This window comes from Coffea arabica, chromosome 5e (genome assembly GCF_036785885.1).
Source record: "Coffea arabica cultivar ET-39 chromosome 5e, Coffea Arabica ET-39 HiFi, whole genome shotgun sequence".
Lineage (NCBI taxonomy): Eukaryota > Viridiplantae > Streptophyta > Magnoliopsida > Gentianales > Rubiaceae > Coffea > Coffea arabica.
In genome coordinates, this window is record NC_092318.1 from 9,046,489 (window position 1) to 9,067,874 (window position 21,386).

A 21,386-nucleotide genomic window follows, 5' to 3' on the forward strand; every position below is an offset into this window, starting at 1 on the left:
GGTTTTTTGTTCATGGCCCTTGCTGTTGTTGGGCGTACCATGCATGGTTTTGATTGTTAGCGTATGAAGGGTAGGGGTTAGGGGATGATAATATGCAAGGCCTGAAAATTAGGAGTGCACCGTTTGTCGGATATGTAAGCGGAGGTACTTAAATCCAAATGTATAAGTAAGAACTTGTTTCGTCGTTCAACTCCACAAATTTCACTGTGATAAACCTAACAATGTTGTGCCACATCCCAATTGGTTGTACGTAAGTTTCAGCTTGTTCAGTTGGCTGGCTAAGCTGAAGTTCATATTTAACAACGCAGTGACTAATGACGTTCATCGATCAATCAACGATCCCTAGTACCTCATCCGCACACACATTTCGGGGGACAAAGGGAACAGGCATTTCGAAAAATCACATAATGCACAATGTAAACAAAAACCAAACCTAGTATGTTATATAACGCAAAATCACCATTTAAACAGTAACACTCCGCCGGTTGGGCCAACTTAGTAGCACATGCGGCAACCACTGGTTGACAACGGATGGACAAAAGGCAATGCCACAGTAGTAGCAACCAAAAATATAAGAGGTTGTAAACGAGCCTAAATGCCCATTCTATCCTTACGGACACCATAGTCCAGTACTGTACGGGGGGGTTTGAAGGGAATGCAATCAACGCCAACACATTAATTCACGGTTTCAGAACCAGAACAAGGACTACCGCCACCACAGCTACCACAGCAATGTTAAGGATCGTCACGTTCCTTTGCATGCTTCTCAGTTCAGCTATGATGGCAGACACCTCCGCCGTGGGTGTATTGGTGACGAGGGCGGTACTTGACAGGGCGGGATCGGGAACTTCAAACCCCGTTGCTCGTGCAAACTCATCACACCACCCAATGAACGTTCGACAGGGCCTCTGCAATACAACTACCTTAGCAATCCGAAATTTTTGTTCGGAACAGTTCTACCGAAGAACTTTCCAGGGCGTTAGCGCAGCGATAGTAGTGGCGCCCCCTGTTTGCTTCAGACTTCCAAACAACACGAACTGCACAGCTTCGACCACAATTGCAATATAATGTAGGCCAGACCGTGCTATTGACCGACCCGGTTGAAGACGAAGAAGCCATTCGCAAAGGTTAATCTCCTCCGCTACACCGCCTAACTTTATCTCTGCCAAACACAAGGACACGACGCTCCCACGGTGTCGACGGACAGCGCCTTTAACAAGAATTTGGGGGTTGGAGGGAATAGATTTTCCCCAACAATAGTCAACACATTTGTTTGCTTATTTGGGTTTGGAATGAGGTTATTGTTTGGTTAAGTACTTGGAGTCTCCCATCATGTGTAGTTGATGTTTCGGAACGAATACAATAAATATGAATAATCTCACAAACCTCCCCTGAGGTTTCTGACACTTTCGCTGGCATCCCCTGAGGTTCTCAAAATTTCACTGACCTCCCTTACTTTTGAGTTTTTGGTAACAATGCAGTCCAAACCTGATTACAATATTATTTTGATGTGTGAGAACGTATTTTTATTCCATGGATGCCCCTTTGGTCCTTGTATTGGTAGAAAATTGAAAGAAGAATAAATTATTAGAATGATTACTAAAGTTGAGGGGTTATAAGTACAATACAAAAAATTGTAAGCACCAGATGTGCCAGAAAAAATACCGATTTTCATAAATTTTAAGTCAACTAGTAGGTTATCTATTTAACATAAAATAAGTAACTAATTAAACTAATTAAATGGAAGAAACTCGTAATAGAGGAAACCTATACAAAACGGATATATTACTGGGCAATTACCTTTTTTTTTTTTACTTTCACGTATTTAATTTATGTTAAATACAAAACCTATTAGTTTTCTTTTCGTAAAAATATTAGTATATCACCTTTTAAATTTTACTTACGTTAACTAATTGACAAATGTATCTGCTGGTTGGTAATTACATTTAACTAGAATAACAGAAATTTAATATGTAATGAAGGTGATTAAAAAATTATTACTCCTAGGCGGCAATAGAAGAAGTAATTTGGTGCCAATTTCTGAAAGTTAAATTTATGTATTTAACATAAATTTAATATGTGAAAGTTAAAAAAAGAAAAAGAAATAGCGCATAACATACCAGCTCTTTATGGGAAATTGACAGGTTTTGTAGTGTGTATTGTACCGGCTTTTTATGGGAAACATACCAGTTCTTTATAGGAAAAATTGGTTAAATAGCAACCAAAGGAAAACTAGTATATTTTGTACCAACTTTTTATGGGTAGCATACTAGCTCTTTATAGCAGCAAATACCGGCCAAGACAGAACTAGTATGGTTTTATTTAACATAAATTAAATATATGACGGTTTAGGAAAAATTGAACAAACAACGCATACTATACGAGCTCTTTATGGGAAACTGGCATGTTTTGTAGTACGTTTTGTATTGGATTTTTTTTTGGAAACATACCAGCTCTTTATAAGAAAAAAGGTTTAATAGCGGCCAAAAGGAAACCTAGTATGTTTTCTATGTAACATAAATCAAATATGTGAAAGTTACATAAAATAAAAAATGTTATGAAACAACTAAAAGTGTGGATGTCCCTTTGTATTCCCAAGAGAATTAATTCATGATTTATTGCTATATTATATATAGAAGTTACAATCCATTACAGGTACAATCCTCTACTCATTTTGTCTCATATTTCAATTCAATTATAGAATTTCATTTTATTAGTTTTATAACAAAAAATAATACTCAATTCTTATAATAGAGAAAAGCCTTACAGAGGATAAACACCAGCTCTTTATGCCATTTACCCCACTTGGCGAATAAACACCAACTCTTTATGCCTCTTCTCAATTAATGGGTTCCAGTTCGGACATCCGTGGCAGCATACGAGGAGTCAGTCTGGCGGGAGTATATGCATCGGACGCGACCTTTTGGTTGCCATTTACCCTGCCAAACCTGTCTGCCAAATCTGTGATAGCGATTTCTAGAAGCTGGTTGACGACCCATTACAGGTACGAACTAACCCTCCCTGTTTATCACTGTGGAAGCTCCTTTGCTCTGCGATAAACGTTGGTCAATTGACGATGTACGTTAACTAATTGACTGTTCATATTCCCTTGCTATCGGTGTATTGTTATGGTTCGGATGAATTAAACGTATTGACAGATACGTTGGTCGATTTGTAAAATTGTTTCGGATGACAGTTTTTGACGACAGAATATTGCGTCGTTTGCAGGAGAAGTCGCCACTTTCCCATTTCTATTCGTTTATCGCTACGGTTAGTCGGTCTCCCAGAAATTCGGGATATTACACCTGATCAATCATTATTGGATTTTATTAGGAAGTAGTTGTTGTTTGAAGTTTACTCCATTCTTGGGGCTTTGAGGGATTCACTCAACTGTGGCCAGTAAAAGGAGTTAACCGGACATGGCCAATGAACAAAAAGGGAGTTCAAGAACCTCCATCCTCTCCCTTCCGACCGAGGTGCTATCGAGGTGCTTGCACGTGTCGCATCTTCTTCATCCACTGATCTTTTCCGGGCAAAACTATGGTTCGTTCTGCTATTGATGATACAAATAGGAAGAGGCGTATTCTTGTTTGACATGTGCTTTTCGTTTGAGTTTAATGGATCATTTCTCTTATTTTGCAGCTGTAAGTTGTTTTACGAAGTTTCGGACGCAAACAACATTTACCACCAGGTGTCACTCGACAAGTTTGAAATCGTTCCGTGGCAAAAAAAATGACGAAGTGTTGAGGTTCTTGAAGAAGTGTAGAGAAAGCAAAAATTCAGAAGCCTTGTATCGAAAAGGAGTGGTAAGCATCGGGCTGATGTCCCGTTTGCTTGAATATTCTGCCTTTTCATTTGAAGTTGCTAATGAACAATTTAGTCATGTACAGTATAACTCCTGGTCAAAGTTACGACAAGTTGGGTTGCTTTGGAACGTAAGACGCAATAGTAATGGGAAAATTCGGTAATGTTTTAAATGGAATAGTAATGAACTAATATTCCATAAGCATACTTGAGTTACAAAATTTCTAGACTAAGCTCACATCATCTCTTTCATTTGAACTTCATTGTGATTTTGGTCTGCACACTTTACCCCAAAAGATATATACAATAAGTTACTGCAGCTTTGGGCCCCAGTAAATAATTCTTGTCCCGCCGCCACTGTTCCGCCTGCACTTTTTGACTTTTTCGTTACTATTTCAATCAGTTTTACGCAAGACTGTAATATCAACCTTGCACTGCTTAGGTTGATTATTTTACAGACAAGCATGAGGATTCAGCATTGGAATGCCTGGAAGAAGCTGCCAATTCAGGCCATGCCGATGCTGCATATGCGTTGGGAATAATTTACATCTTTGTTGGTGGGGATGAGTTAAAGCGCAAAGGTATGAGACTGCTGAGCGGGATGAAGAAATCCAGAATTCTGAAAGGCAGAGTGAAACTTTGCCGTGACAATTTGCAAGCGCTGCTAAGGATGATATGGGTCAAGAATCCTGTGTTTCTAAACCCAACGCCCATTTGTTGTGCCATGACACATGAGAGGAAAACATCTTCATGGCCTATGGATGCCGATGACGTGGAGGAGAGTACATGTGAAGGCTGCGCTTGCGATGAAGAAATTGGAGCAATTTGTGTGCCCTACCTTATCGTTAGTGTATTAGATTGAATGTTGAGAACTCCTTTTACTGCACAAATTTGTCACCATCGTGTACAAATTAATTATGTTTGGCAACTGAATTGACCGCTACTTCTTACTCTCTTAATATTACTGGTATGAAAAGCTAAATAGCTTATCTTGGTCCTTGTATGTTCTGTATTTGATCGAATCATTCATAAAGTTAGTATGACGCTTTTCTAAAAATCCGGTGCGTTAACAAAAGGGTACTCTGTTCTTATAATGGAGGAAAGCCATAAAGAACTGGTCTTTTAAGAGAAAGTGATACTATACAGAATGTGACCATGATTTGATTTATGAAATTATCCAAAGAAAATTTAGAATGATTTTGTCAATTTAATTAATTAATTATTATATATATTCATATAATGCATTATATAATTATGCTAATATATTATATGGTACGAAGTACAGTATATATTTTTTATAATGTTTAGTATATATTAGCATACGTATAAGTAATAGGAATCATTATAATTATATAATATATTATTACTATATACACATATATATTATAATTATATGCACATATAATATACATTTATAAATATATATAAATAGTAATATGTAAATATATTTTATAAAAATATTTATAATATACATTTATAAAAATATTTTAAATATATAATGTACTTTATAGTCATATAATATATTAGTATAATTATACAATGCATAACATAAATATATATAATAATTATTTAATTAAATAAACAAATTCATTCTAAATTTTCGTTGGATAATTTCATAAATCCAAATCGTGGTCACTTTCTGTAAAGTATCACTTTCTCGTAAAAGACCAACTCTTTATGGCTTTCCTCCATTATAAGAACAGAGTACCCTTTTTTCCATAAATAAATTTTTTTATCGGGTAAAATAAAAATAAAAGCGATTTATGTTAATTGACCAGCTCTTTATGGTTTTCCTCCATTATAAGAACAGAGTACCCTTTTTTCCATAACTAAATTTATTTATCGGATAAAATAAAAATAAACTCGATTTACAATAAAAGACCAACTCTTTATGACTTTCCTTTATTATAAGAAAAGAGTACCCATTTTTTCGTAAACAAATTTATTTATCGGATTAAATGAAAATAAACAAGTTCTTGAATAAAACGCCAGCTCTTTTTGGCTATCGTCCATAAATTATCCATTTTCTGATTTTTTTCATAAGCTAATTCAGGGGAGGTTTTTGAAAGTATCCCTTATAATATATGTGTATATAATATTAATAAATTATATAAAAACATAATTACATTTGTTATTATAAATAGATTGTAATATAACCCTTTGTAATTTGGCTTCCGCATAACCCGCTTCGGAATACACGCTCGAATACCGAATCGGGTTGATTTTCATTTGACTAAATCGGGTTTGCCTCCCCTCCACGCCGGTCCCCGCCTGATCAATTATCCCACAAAAAGCTTGTCTTTCTTGAACTTCTTATCGTTTCTCCTGTTAAACCCATCAAAAGCTCCGTTGTTGTGTAAACACACTGAAAAGCTTCGGTTTAAAGTTTCCCCTCCCTTCTGAAATTTGGAGCAGTTCGAAGAGTTTTAGGCGGCAAGATCCAAATAAATCGGATTTATCGCGTTCGCTTCCTCTGTTGCTCAAAGTACTCAACAATTGAATCGCATCCCGAAGCAAGCATAGGCAGTAAAATGGAGGCCTGTATGAGTCTTCCAGTGTATGCAGGCATGTGGGTCGACGTAGAAGCTCTCGCTGGTGAGTGTATCGATATCACGGAATATTTTAATGCCCAAAATTTGTTAAATTTGCTGGCAAATAATGACAAGTGCTATAATGCAATGGTTAGGGAATTCTATGCTAACTGTAGGGCAAATAAGCAGAAGTCTGTTCTGCGTTCAGTGGTTAGGAATGTACACATGGAATTGTCTGCTGAGATTTTGTGTTCAGAGTTTAGGTTGGTTGACAGTGGATACACTGTTGACTATAAACGGATTAGCGCAAAGAATGTGGATAAGGTTGCTGTGAAGGGGTACAATGACCTAGAATTTCTTGGAGAGATTAGGCTAAATGGTGACAGAGTTATGAACATGGGCAAAAAAAATAAGTTTTATGCGCCGTATATGAAAGTGTTGCCACGGCTGTTACATCTGATAATAACTCATAACATTGTATCTAAAGCTGGAAGTATCACTTCCATTAGTGCATTAGAAAGAGTTATATTGTGGCATATGTTACACAAACAACCCGTCAACATAGGCAATTTGATCATTGCAACAATGCTCAACAGGATTAGGAAGATTAAGAGCAGGGAGAATAAGAGAACACATCTCCTTTTTGGTATGTTGCTGACCAGGCTCTTTAGGCGCTTTAATGTGCCATTCTTGGCTGACCATGTTGACAAAGGATTTTATGGCCAAAAAATGGGAGTATCGTATTTCAAAAAATTGGCATTCAAATCTGAAGATGGTGGTTGGATGTGGAAGAAATCCTATACCTCTGATGCTGTCATTGGTCAGACTGGGGACACGAATAGAAAAGTTGAAGAAATAAAAGAGATGGATAAGGGGGGGAAGTGTGCTGGGGTCGAGGTCCGGCCAGTTGTGGGGGAAAAGGCACACCTTGAAGATGTTGTCATACTATCTGAACAAACCAGAAAAGGGGCAACTGTATGTGACAATGTTATTTTACTCCTTTTTGTTTCTTCTTCTCGATGGCAACACAGGAGCATAACCCAATATTTGTATGACTAGGTTGTGGATAAAGTGACACAAATTTTACAAAGGGTTGGTGCCATCGAAGTGAAGGACTGTGGATTTGAGATATTGCCATTTCTACGAGATGTAAGACATGCTCTTGCGCTTTCCTGTAATCCCCTTTATACATGCTAATACCTTTATTGTCCAGTGTCTACCACAAGCTTCCGACATAGCACCTGATGAATTGAAAGAAGCCGTATGCTTTCATGTCAGAGAACTCGTCCCGCAGATGTATGTTAAAGTATCGATACTGTCAATGGCTAACAATGATCTCGCTTTCATCTGATTATTGTAATCATGTCAATCATTGTTCACAGCTGTGTCAGTATACTAGATAGGCAGCATCTCTTTGATATTACAAGAGAAGAACTGGAGCAAGTGATGCTTCAGGAGACATGTCTCAGTGACAAAGTAAGTTTTTTATGCGATTGCACAGGCCTACCTTGTTCACTGATCTCGCTTTGTATTTCCACTCTTATTGAATGTTTGAATTTGTTCCATTCTGTGAAGGTTGTGACCCAGTACCTTCACTTACTTCAGAAAGAATATAAGTAATTTGTTTTCTTCAATCCTATGTTTTGGGTACGTAAGGAAAATTATTGTATGTGCTGTTGTGCCTTGCAAAATGTGGACCTAATACTTGCTTATCAATCACTTCGTTGTAGCTGAAATGCGTGTTAGACTATCCATACATATCTCCCGCAACCAAAAAGCCATTCGTTGATCAAAGCAATGACGACTCCATGACAAATCCTGAAAAGGTAAACATTAGCTATCATTCTCGCCTTAACATTCTTATACACTATAAGTAGCAGCTGCATGTTAGTGGAATTGGATTCAGCCTAATATATCTTAGCTTTTAACACATTCGACATTGCTTGTTATATGCGATTGCAGATTTTTTTCCCAATCATTTATTCAAATCATTGGTTGCTCATGATTGCACATGTCAAGGACAAAGAAGTGTACATTGTTGATTCTATGGACAATTACAAAACCTTCTACCAAGGTTTGATACAATCTGTGGTGAGTAAACTTCAAAATCGTACCTTAGCTTCATTTCCGAAGAAGATAACATATTTCTAACATTCGATACTTGCTGTATTTATTTCCTTTTTAGGAATGGATTTTGATGGAAATTTTCCACGAAAATCAACCCTGGACATTTATTCTTGTAAAATACAAACTAAAACAGACAGACGCGGCAAGTTGCGGGGTTTTTACCTTGAAGTTTGTGCAATGTTGGGCAAAGGGGTGTCGGCCACAATTTGTAAGTGCACAAATGGACAACCCCTTGTGGCAAGCTCACTTTATTGCGTCTGACATTGTTTCTGAATGTATGTATAGCTTGATGTTGTCATTACTAGAAAATTTATTGCTTGGGAGATCGCTTTGGGGAAACTTGCGGACCCGTTCGCTTATGCTGCTTTCCTGATAGAAAATAAACAGGCACATGAGGCTGTAACCAGAGGAGATTTGCAAGATGATGCTACCAAGGATGTGGGGCATCACGAAACAGGGAACGGTACATTATGTCTCGCCTTTACTGTAATTGGTTCGTTGCATATGAAGGCAATATTAAATTTTAAATTCTTTAGGGTTGTAGCAAATTATTGGTACGAAATTAATCATTGTATAAAGGAAATCATAAAAAGTGTATGTACCTCTGTTCCGATGCATCTCCTCGTGACCATCGCATTCACAAATTGCTTTTCTACTCCCGCTATTCCATTATTGCAGGGCTGCTGCTCACGACATTGTAATAAATTCTTGACCCAGAACTTTGCTTTATACTTTCCAATTCCTCTTGTTTGATTTCGCATTATGACATTCAAATTGGATCTCACATGCAAAATCCATGTGCTGAAATGCTGTATGCCTTCAATTTTTCCCCAGTCGAAGGTACAAGGGTAACAAAAAGCCCGCCAGAACTTGCGTCCGCCAATGATTCAAAGAAGAAGCTTCTTATTCTTGATTTGAATAGAGTGCTTCTGGGCAGTGCATTTACAAGGATGACCAGAAATCGGGACTTTAACTTCAGACCACATTGCTTTGAATTTTTGAAGGTCTGTCTGCCATATTTTGAGGTGGCTGTTTGGTCATCAAAGCTAAGGTATCCGCCAACCTATATTTGAATTACTTCATTAACTGAAACTTCAATACAAGTTTTTCTGTTATCATTGGAATTCAAGACATTTGTGTTTTCTGCAGCCACAATATTCAACCAGTGTTGGACAGTCTATCCAAAAAAATGAATGAACGTTTGGAGCAGAGACTGTTATTTGTTTGGGTGAGATGTCATTCACAAATTACTTCGATTATGTGTAGTCAGTCTGTGTGTAAGACTTCTGATAAATGACAGTCGGGAACAATCAATATTGTGCAGGATCAGTCGCGGTACACTATGACACAAACCAGCCTTAGGGAAAATCCAGACAAAACGGTGATGTTTAAGGACCTGAAACACGTGTGAGGAGAATATAAGTCGTACAACAGCTCTAACACTATATTAGTCGATGATTCTCCGTATAAATCATTCTTTAATTCTGTAAGTGCACCATACCCACTGATCGTTATGTTGTATATGTTCCGGTATGCACAAATAACATGATCAGGGCTAACTGTTTCCATATTACTCATTCTTCAGCCGTACAATGCCATCTTCCCCACCTCTTATACATGTTACACTGTACAAGACAATTATTTGGGTAAGACGCAGTTCGTGATGCTTTGAAATGTGGCTTTTGCTACGGTAAGCACAGGGTGTTCAGCTAGTCTGACACAAAACTTATTTGCAGATCCTGAAGGAGATTTTGTACGACACCTGAAGAAATTGGGCAGTGCTGATAATGTACAAGATTTCATTAAGCGAAATCGTTTTGGACAATCACCCGTAACAGAAGGCAGTGTGGATTGGAACTTTTATGTTAATGTTGTCAGCAAGTTTGGACTGCAGAACACAGCAAAGCAAGTGACGCGCAAACGGGAAGCCCCAAACAGATATTCTCTGGAGGTATCCATTGCATTCATGTTCAGGAATATGTTCACAATAGTTCAACACCTCATTATGATAGCTAAAATTGCGTCTGATCATCTGCACAGAGCAAGAAAAAAAGGAAAGTTTGAAAGCACGAGAAAGATCAGTTTATGGACCTTTCACTGTACGGAAGCTTCTCCAAACCATTGGACGGAGAGAACCTCTCTTTTGATGGGACACACAAGCAAAACTGTTATGCTTTAGTGAGACATTGGGCCTATCTAATTCATATATGTTGGTACTACTTTCTTCGCCTATTTCTGTTTTTGTTTGCAAAGGGCCGTCGCTGAGTTTTTTTATGCAAATTCTAAAAATGTCGAAGTTGGGAATGACGTATGTTGTCTGCAGGGTCCCGAATGCACATGAGAAAAAATTATCAGATAATGGCTATAATTGTTGTCAAATGCAGGATGCGTCAGCCATATACTCCTGCAACAAACATTGGCATGTAGTAAGTTTAGCCTGTTTTCATTGTAATTGTTTGTTGGCAACTTCTCGTCTAAACATTAAGGATCTAAATGTCACTCACTAAATCTGTCCGTCTGGTTAACCTCTCGGATACGCACAATACTAACAGTTGGTCAGGGAGCAATGATTGACATTAATTGAGCTAGGCTCCTTGCTTTGCGTCTGTACCAAAATAAAGTCCAGCAATGGAATTTGTTAACCAACACGAAGTCTGTATGAGTAATGTATTCCTTTAGCTAACCCCTGGTTGAATATGTCATTGGATAGTGAAAATTAGCTGCTGGACTAGGAGCTTAAGATTGCCTCACTTTTGAATGGGGATGTCTATGCTGCTGACAGGTTTGGAGAACTTACAATACTTTTGTGGGCCAGTATTGATGCATTCGTTGGACAAATTGGAATACGTTATTGAAGGGATGCACATGACGCAGGCACAGATGTTTTCCATCATGCAAATGGTTTGACAGAACAGGTAACATACCCAGCAGCTTGGACATACTCCTTGTTGGGGATGTGACTTCAGGCTGGAAGGTTGTCTTGCATGAAGAAAATGGTTCAGTCTATTATTGGAATATTGAAACAGGAGAAACTTCATGGGAAGTTCGTGGTTTGCCCAGAGTCGTGTTTGTGTAGACAGTGCAAGCGATGCGTTTATTGTTGAACGGTTTCATGCAGAAAATGTAATTGGCTGGATTCTATGATTCCTGCAGCAAATACTGCTATTATATTCTTGTAAATATGTCATGGGTATAGAGACACATGCAAGGTATGGAAGCAATTTGTAACAGAGCAAGACTGCTGTGGTGGTGCTCTTGGTTTGGTGTTCAATTGATTGTTAACATGAAATTATTGTTCATTACACCCACTTCCATAGCTTTTCACTGTCTGGTTTGCGTAGAACAGCAGAATTTTGTTAAATTCACACGAATGCAATATTGATAGCTTCATCACGACCACCAGTATCTACAGTCAACAGGGTTCTTAACTTGTTTTACCCCGTTACATGCGAGCACTAGGTTTCTGAATGTACGGTTAAATACCCCTTTCTCTTAAACAAAAATTTAGATATCGGCTTTAGGCTTACTTTGGGAGTTTACGAAGGAAGAGAAGACAAAAGAAGAGATAACTTAGAAAAGAAAGGAAAAGATGCATGTTTCGTTTGGGAGTTCAACGAAAGAAAAGAAAACAAACATCTTTCCCTTATTTGAGAGTTGGAGAGATATGGAAAGAAAGAATATTATGAGAATGCAACTTTACATATTTGCCCTTTCAATTTTTAAATCAAAGTCCAAAGATTAGTTTTCTTGTTCCAATAAATAGAATATTTGAGCAAGACAAATTTCTAAAACAATTGCATATGCATTCCTACAAGGTGAATAATAATAAATTGCGTTTCCAAATAATAAGTTGCTATTTTTTTCTTGCATCTTGAGCTATTTGCCCAATTTTACTCAAATATTAACCTTCAGCTCATTGAGATTCCACATATATATTTATAAATGTATATTATATGTGCATATATTTATAATATATATGTGTATGTGGTAATAATATATTATATAATTATACTTATATTTGTTATTATAAATATACTAATATATACTAAAAATTATACTAATTAATATATAATATTCTCTATAATTATAAAATATTAGTACAATTATATAATGTATTATATAAATATATATTATAATTATTTAAATAAATAAATAAACTAATTCTAAATTTTTTGGGATAATTTCATAAACAAAATCGCGGTCACTTCCGTAATGTATCACTTTCCCATAAAAGACCAGCTCTTTATGACCTTCCTCCATTATAAGAACAAAGCATCCATTTTTCCATTAATAGATTTATTTATCGGATAAAATATATAAAAACTCGTTTTCTAATAAAACCCCAACTGTTTATGGCTTTTCTCCATTATAAAAACAGAGTACCCTTTTCCATAAAAAAATTTATTTATCGAATAAAATAAAAATAAATCAATTCTCTAATTAAACACCAGCTCTTTATGGCTTTTCTCCATAAATTATCCAGTTTCCCATTTTTTCATACGTTAATTCAGGGGAGGTTTGTGAAATTATCCCGTATAATATATATGTGTATATAATATTAATAAATTATATAATTATAATTATATAAAATATTAGTTATGGGTGAAGAACGGAACAAGAGAATTACGGGTGAATTATAGGTGAAGAACGGAAAAATATTAGTTATTGGTGAATTATGGGTGAAGAACGGACGGAAGAAAGCCCAGTTTTCTGATTTCTCAACTTGCTGGAAGTTAAGAAAGTACATGACACAGGGCCACCGAGAAAGCTTTGCAGTGCATTTAGAAATTTATTTTAGGATATAGTGGGAATAATAAATTTTTGTATCAGACAAAATATAGTTAAAGGCGTTGTGTTATAAAAGTCAACATCTTTATGCCTTTCTTCCTTCATACAGTCTCCAGTACCCAAGTTCCTCAAATACAAATTCATTTATCGAAAAGCAAAAAAATAGACCCGTTGTTCATAAAAGAGTAGCTCTTTAAGGCTTTCTTCCGTTAAACTGACACAGTCTCCAACGTGCATCAAATACAAATGTATTTATCGGATGAAATATAGTTAAAGCTGTTGTTGAATAAAGATCAGCTCTTTATGGCTTGCGACCGTGTTACACTGACAAAGTATCCAGGTGCCTTAAAAACAAATGTATTTACCGGATGAAATGTACTTAAACCCGTTGTCGAATAAAAGAGCAGCTCTTTATGGCTTTCTCCGTTATAAGTACAAGGTAACCATTTTCCGTTAAAAAAATATTCATTTATCGGCTAAATGTAAATTAAACCCCTTTTCTAATAAAACACCAGCTCTTTATGGATTTTCTCCACTATGACAACAGAGTACCAATATCCCATACTTACAAATTCACTTATCGGATAAAATTTAATTCAACACGGTTTGCAATAAAATGCCAACTATGTATGGCTAATTTATTTGTTCGATAAAATCGGATCGATATTATACTTGAGTGCCATTTACCCGTTAGCATAGAATGCAAAGCAAGAAACTAACCTATTGCAGGTTTAAACTCCGTTTTAAGACAAATTGTTTCGAATACGTCAACACACCTAATTCATAAACTCTCGCGAAACATAAATTTAAACGCGTTAATTATTAATTACCACAAATCAAATATTTCAATCTTTTTTCATTTATTTCTAATGAGTGCATACCATGGATCACTGTACGCTAGTCATAACCAACCACAAATCTTCTCTTAACTCTCGACCACATGAAGATTGTGGCACTCGTTATCCCCATGGCAAGGTCTCCCCACACCACCGCCGGCGAGTTTGCTCGGTTGAACTTTGCTTTCCCTTCCTCTAATGAAACTCATAGATACACACAAACCGCTTGCCTTACTATGACAGCTTTTGGACTCTCTGTCTCCGTCTTCTACATTTTGGGCTACGACGACGTGCATCCGAGTATGATAGCCCCTATTACATGCCCCTTTCCACAAAATGCCGCTACTTTGTCTCTCTATCTTGCCATCTTCATCCAACCTCAACTTTATTCATCTCCAACCTCCTGTGCATGTTCGCTTTCCGCATAATTTGATGACGGACAACGTTGGCATCATCCAGAACCAAAGACAGTGCTACTTTGCGCCGCTCCTGCTCCGAATTGTACTGCACCGATAAATTTGTTACTATCTCCATCGTTCGCAACCAAAGCAAGCAAACGTACTTACTGTTACAGCACACGACGCCATTCCTTTTTCCTTACCTGATTCCATTTCCAGCTTCCAATTCCACTTGATAACATATCCATGTACTTCAGCATGAATAACCCACAATCCCACCTGCATTACAAACCATAACCACAAATTTAGACACAACCGTTGCTGAATTATGGAAAAAACTTCCAAACCTATGCACATGCAACTTACGCATTTTGTTGCTGTGGACATGTGGCTGCAACTTTTATTTTGTACAGCCAAAGGCATGACGAATACTGCCCCTCCAAACCATAAATCAACGCTGCTTCCAACCTTTCAATCTGAGGGCCATACAAGAAAAACATATGCAATTTTAAGTTTACTGCCACCAATTGTAAAGGTGATGGTCGTGTTCATGAAATGTTTGACAAACCAACTTAGTTTACCATTGTCTCCACGGAGCTGCGCCTATTCAAATCCGTTTGCTCGTGTCCTCTCATTGAATCATAAATTAATACTTCTTCGCTTGCCATGTCCACCACACACATATACCAATGCTCATTGTGCCACATTGGCACGAATATTTGAAGCATAGCAGCGGTTAATTAGTCATCATCATGGGAATCTATATCTATTCCATTATGCTACATAATAGGGCAGCTTCTCGTACCTTCTCACACTTTTTTATATTATCTCCTACTTTACATTCCTGTAAATATGTAGAGTAGAGCTCGTCTGCTGATTTGTTGAACTCCAAAATCTCTTGCTACAACACGACAGTAAAATATGACATTTTAATATGAATGTACGAACTCACACCCCCCAACTTTGGCCGAACACTTGTACCTGAAACCAAGTTGGCATGAACCACCATCGAATTGACTGATCTACAGCATGCCTTTGCTGCCTTGCTGTTTTCATCGCACAATAGTAATTTATTATCTGCACCAAACTCAAGTCACATCACTTCGTCCTCCATGAAACAGTCCACATAACACCACCCAATTTCAATCCCTTGATTACTCACATCACATGCCATGGGTTTTTCAGGAAGCAAGGACCCCATTGCATCCCGACTTGCTGTCTGCCCCTTAATTGACACCAATACTTCCCTATCATTACAACAGGGTACATTAATCTTTTTCCTATGTGTATTACGGTTTCATAATCTACAAACTTAATCTACAAACTTGATATCAGCTTTAGGTTCGCTCTTCCTCACTAATACAACCAGCAATCACGGTTTCAATGACTCAATCGGTTCTTAGGATCATTGAGTTAGCCTAAGGCGGTTATGTACTCACCATAAGGGTCATTGAGTTATCATTGTAGTTCCATTCTCAAACTTCTGGAATACTCACCTTTTATTCTATATGCAAGCATGTTACCTACCCTTGCTTTTTATATAAGCAGGCATGATTGATAGCACATAAATAAATTGTAAGTTTTATGCTCACTTGTAAACCAATTTTAACTGCTTCCAAGATTTTCGTTCCTATGCCCTCTCCCCTATAGAGATAATCATACTACATATTTAGTCAACCTTATAATTGCAAATACTTTTCTATCCCCTTTGCCATTGCAATTTCAAATAAAAGATAAAACAAAATAGAACTGTTGATTTAACAAATCCATGATCCAGTACATACCCTTGCGACAGCTGAGTGTCAAACAAGAATTTCAGTATTTTTGCTCTTCCCTCACTCAATTTTTCGCCGATAGATGCCAGCCTCGTTTCCTGCTACCACAAAAATATGTCATCTTTCATTGTCTATATTTTCCCATACTTTAGTAATTCTGGAACGTTGGAATACTCACATTTGCCAATAAAGCAACCATCTTCGTTTGACGCTCGTTCATCCCACTGCTATCCATCTGTACATAAAACTACAATTTATACTTTACTTTTCTAATGCTACGAAATACCTTGCCACAAACCAATGCATACCTTTATTCTTTTACCTTGTCTTCTGTTTTGTTTGTCTTCCCACACAGGCTTCTCTGTATTGTCCATCCTTAGTCTCTTTCTACTCCTCCACTTTGTAATTTTCGATGCACTCTTTTCACCCATTACAGTACTATTCGTAGTTACTCTATCATTTTCACTCCTGCTTTTGGACCTAACATCTGGCGTTGTAGGACTAATTTTATGTAACTCACTTCCTCTTTTAACATTACCACGCCAATCGTCCTTCTGCCCACCCTCCACACCAAGTGCCCGGTTTGTTTTGCACACCCTTCCACTTTCATACATGCTCCTCAGCCTTTCAAAACGATATTCAATCATTGCTTCCATTCTACCAATACTATCCTTCACATCTTTATTACCACATTCAATTTCAATCAGTCTTCTATCAATGTCTTCTCTATAGCTTATGTTATTGTAAAACTGCACATTGCCTTGTCACTACAAGCCTTCAGTTTTGTACTACTAGTAACGTCACAAAATGCAGATTGCAATTTCAACAACAATTCACACGAAAGGATTTTACATTACCTGTTCCCTCTCAAATATGTGATTCCTCCTCAATATTCGCACACTTTCATTAATCTTGTACCTTTCCCAAAATCTTAGCCTCGGCCCTCTCGGCTGGAACTTGCGAAACTCGTCCTCATCCTTGATATAGAATCGTTCCAGATAGTAAATCTGCACGGACAAACATGCCTACCATCATTTACAGGTCCTTTATATCAAAGTTTAATTTCATTATTCCAGCAATTCCTATCTCTAATACAAAATGGTGCGTCTTTCTTATACCATCAAGAAAAGTGCACATCCCGCTATTCCGTTGCCGTCTCTATCACGGATGCTCTTCACCAAATTGTCTAGTATGAATTTCGACCAATTCAAATTTTCCATATTCTCCTCTGTAGCCACAACAGCCACCAGATCCCGGCTCACTGTGTCATCCAAACTTGGTGCTAACAACCTACCAACAACAAACAGTACGAACTTCACTTTGAATTCTAAGCCTTCGTTATGCAAACTACATATACTGTGCCTCAATTCCTCCACTACAATTTCACCGCTATTTATTCTGATATTGAATTCTCTTTCCAACTCTGTATCCATCTCTTGCCTTCGCTTTTCGCTTTCAATATCTTTCCCACTGCTGCTCAAGCCAAATACACATTCCACATCCTCGGCTATCACCTGTAGACAGTACCCATGAACGTTCAGTGTCCTCCAATCTACATCAAAGTTATCCACCAACCAGTTCAACATCTCTTCATCAACCTTTACTCCCTTCACATTCAAAATTGACCCGAATCCAAACTCTCTGACAGCCTGCCGCTGCTCATCCGAGAGCCAATCCACCATATTCTTCACGGAATGAGTTGAGTGGCTTACCATTGTTTCCGCCGTCCGACGAATGGCCTTCCTTTCACTGCTGCAACTTTTATAATTCGAAGGTGTTCCACTCTCATGCATCAGCGATACTATATTTTCGCTTTCTCCTTCACTATCCCACTGCATATCCGAAGCATCTATTTCGACCGCCAGCTCCATAACAAATCCCTATCTTCTGCTATTCCTCCTGCTCCGGTTTTGGCGCTTCATCCTTTCTAATACGCCTACACTGTTTAGCTTATCCAATAAGCTTCGCGCCTTTTTTCCCTGCCGTACTTTCACGTACAAACCCTCACTTTGCCAGTTGCTTAATTTCGCCCCCTCCACATTTCACATGCGCGGTTGGAGTCCCCTTCAACGCCCAATAGCTCTTCCAGTTGCACGTCACAAAAGCCCTTTCCACGTGCCCAGCCAACACACTTCCCCTACCGTTTGTGGCCACAAATGCTTGAATGTCTTTTCCCTTAACTTTCCACACCTTTGTTTTGACATCTAAACATACCGCAGCAACATCCTAATTTGAAATCTGAAAACATAACCAATTTATCATTGAAAAGGGCGCCTAATTGAAACGAGTGCCAAATACTAGGCACCCTTTTTTTTAATTGATATGCTTGACAAATAATAGGAGTAAGACATGAGAAGCTTGCTTGGACAGAGATACTGGTCAAAAAGTTAAAACTAGGGGTTTGAGAGGCTTGAAGGCGGGGTCTAATTCCTCTCAAAATTGTGGTAATAACTAGGGACGGATTTAAGGTGGGGGCATTGGGGGCACGGGACGTCGGGCCCCCACTGCCTCCCTTAAATTCTTATAATATTTATACAATTTTAACGTAATTTTGAGTGTGCCCCCACTCCCCAAATTCCCTTTCCTCCTCTGTCCCCAATTTTCCCCCCACAACCGACGGTCTCTCTTTTTTAATCCATCATTTACTTCCTTTGTCCCCACTTCCCAATTTCCCTTTTCTCCATCATTTATTACTCCTCTGATTTCCCATTTTCCCCCCAACAGAGCCACAAATCTATCCACACCGAACTTTGCTCATAAGCACATCCCATCTACCGTCCCACACTGAATTGGATATTCTAAGTTGGATATTCTTGCACTTGACACTGAATTGGATACTTATATTAATGACTTGAAATCAGCTAAGGAATTTCTCGATTTAAGAAAAATCTCTGATCTAGCTCAAAGGTTGGTGGAGACTAAGAGAGATATTGTGTATCCATTGGTTTATATGCTCTTAAAGTTGGCTTTGATTTTGTCTGTTGCTACAGTTACAGTAGAAAGGGCTTTTTCACCTATGAATATAGTGAAGTATCGGTTATAAAATAAAATGGGAGACACTTGGATGAATAATTGTTTAGTTACTTATATTGAGAAAAATATACTTCGTGAAGTTCAAAATGAGAAAGTCGTAAACCGTTATCAAAATATGAAAACTCGTCGTGAACAATTATAAATAGTTTAGTTTGTTTTTGAAATAAAATTATTATTACATTAATAATTTTGAGTTTGTCTTTTTATGTTTTTCATGGAATATATGTATCATTTGTACTTGTTGGTGAATTTTATTTTTTTTGCTTAAAAAACTAGAAAAAGAGCAGATAAAAAATTTTAGTGTTATTTTGCTCCCATTAAGATTTTTTTTTGGCTCTGCCACTGGTAATAACAACATCTTAAGATAAGAGAAAAGAGTTTTCTTTTGTTAAACTTCGAAAGCTATTATTTTTTAGTAGCGGATGATGAAAATTTCTTGTTGATTATAGCTAATAATAGACTAGAAAGTGAAAAGAATGAGTTGGATCATGCATACAGTAAAAAAAAAAAGTAATTTGGCTTATTTTATCTTGTTTTTGGTGAGAAATAGTTAAGGGGCATGTTAAATTACAAAATCTTCTCTCTTCTGAAATCATTTTTTATTGTGTCTCTTTCTAAATTGAGTTGAATGGTTACAAGAAAATTAGAGTTTCAAGGAGGTTAATAATATTTTTAAAATATTAAAAACCTCAAGCGAGGAGTCTGAAATTAATAGTCCAAATTTTGGATCCCCGCATTTTGAAGTGGGTTTTCTCTGGATAAGTTGCAGACTTCGAGTGGTTGAATTTTCCCCAAGTTCACAATTTCAATGGCTGGAAAGTGGAAACAACTCATTGCGGTGATTTTACTGTTTTAAAAGTGAAAAAATCACAATAAAATTTTTGCAATGCTTTTAAGAACGGACATTTTTGTGAACACTATAGCAGAAGTTGTTCTAACGATTAGATTCATAATTTTTTTTTTATAAAACAATTCAAATTTCATTAAATATTAAAATCTACACTAGTAACAGAAATCATGTCTAACAACAAACATATGCATGTAAAACAAATATGAATAATAATAGATACTCCAAATCTAAAAATTTAATAAAGATTTTCACTGTAAAGTTCCAAATATATTTAAACATCAAAGAGAAAACTATAGTACCAAGAACATCTACGAATGTTTCCTACTATCAAATCTGCTAGTTAACTACTTCAACCTCAGAAGTAATGAAGAGAATAATTACATTATCCCCCTTTAACCTATAACTAGTCTCCAATAATTAATAGAGATAATTTCAGATACCTCCCCGAGGTTTCTGACAATTTCATTGAACTCCCCTGAGTTTTGAAAAATTACACCTACTTCCCTTGATTTGATAGTATTAGTAACAAAACCTTAAAATAATATTTACTTGATCAAATTTTTAAATGAATACCCAAATATGCGCTTGTGTAATGAGTTTTAATTTATTTTTGTATACAATTATAAGATTATCTAATATAATTATAAGGAAAAGGTACCAAATTTTTCATGTCCATACCTACTATTTGATAATTTTATCACTATGATAGGATACTTTTGATGGTATTCTATTATGGATTTAGATTTATAAGATAGAAAAGAAAATGTTGTTATAATTCATTTAGAGTTTATGAATTTTTTGAGTAATGGGATAATCATAATTTTGTAGTAGTTTTGGGCCATTTCTTTTTGATTTATTGTTCATTTTAATACCAAAAAATTAGAAAAAAAATCAGTAAAAACATTGGATTACATATAAGTTAACTCATCAAAAAAATTACTAATTTGACATTTGGTTACAGTGGAAACTAGAGGGAATAGTCGTAATTCTACAGTTTTATTGGCAAAAAAATTAAAAAAAATGAATAAGCATACCAAACAAGGAAATGTCATTAAAACATTTAAGGTAGTATTATCATTTTAAATGAAAAAGAAGATATATGTAATTTTCAAAAGCTCAAAGAAGCTAAATGAAATTGTTAAAAACCTCAAGGTTTGAAATTATCCCTAATTAATCCTAACAAGTAACAACTACAGATGCGGTGCATCACCAGAGGCTCTCAGCAATTGTTAATTGTGATTTTA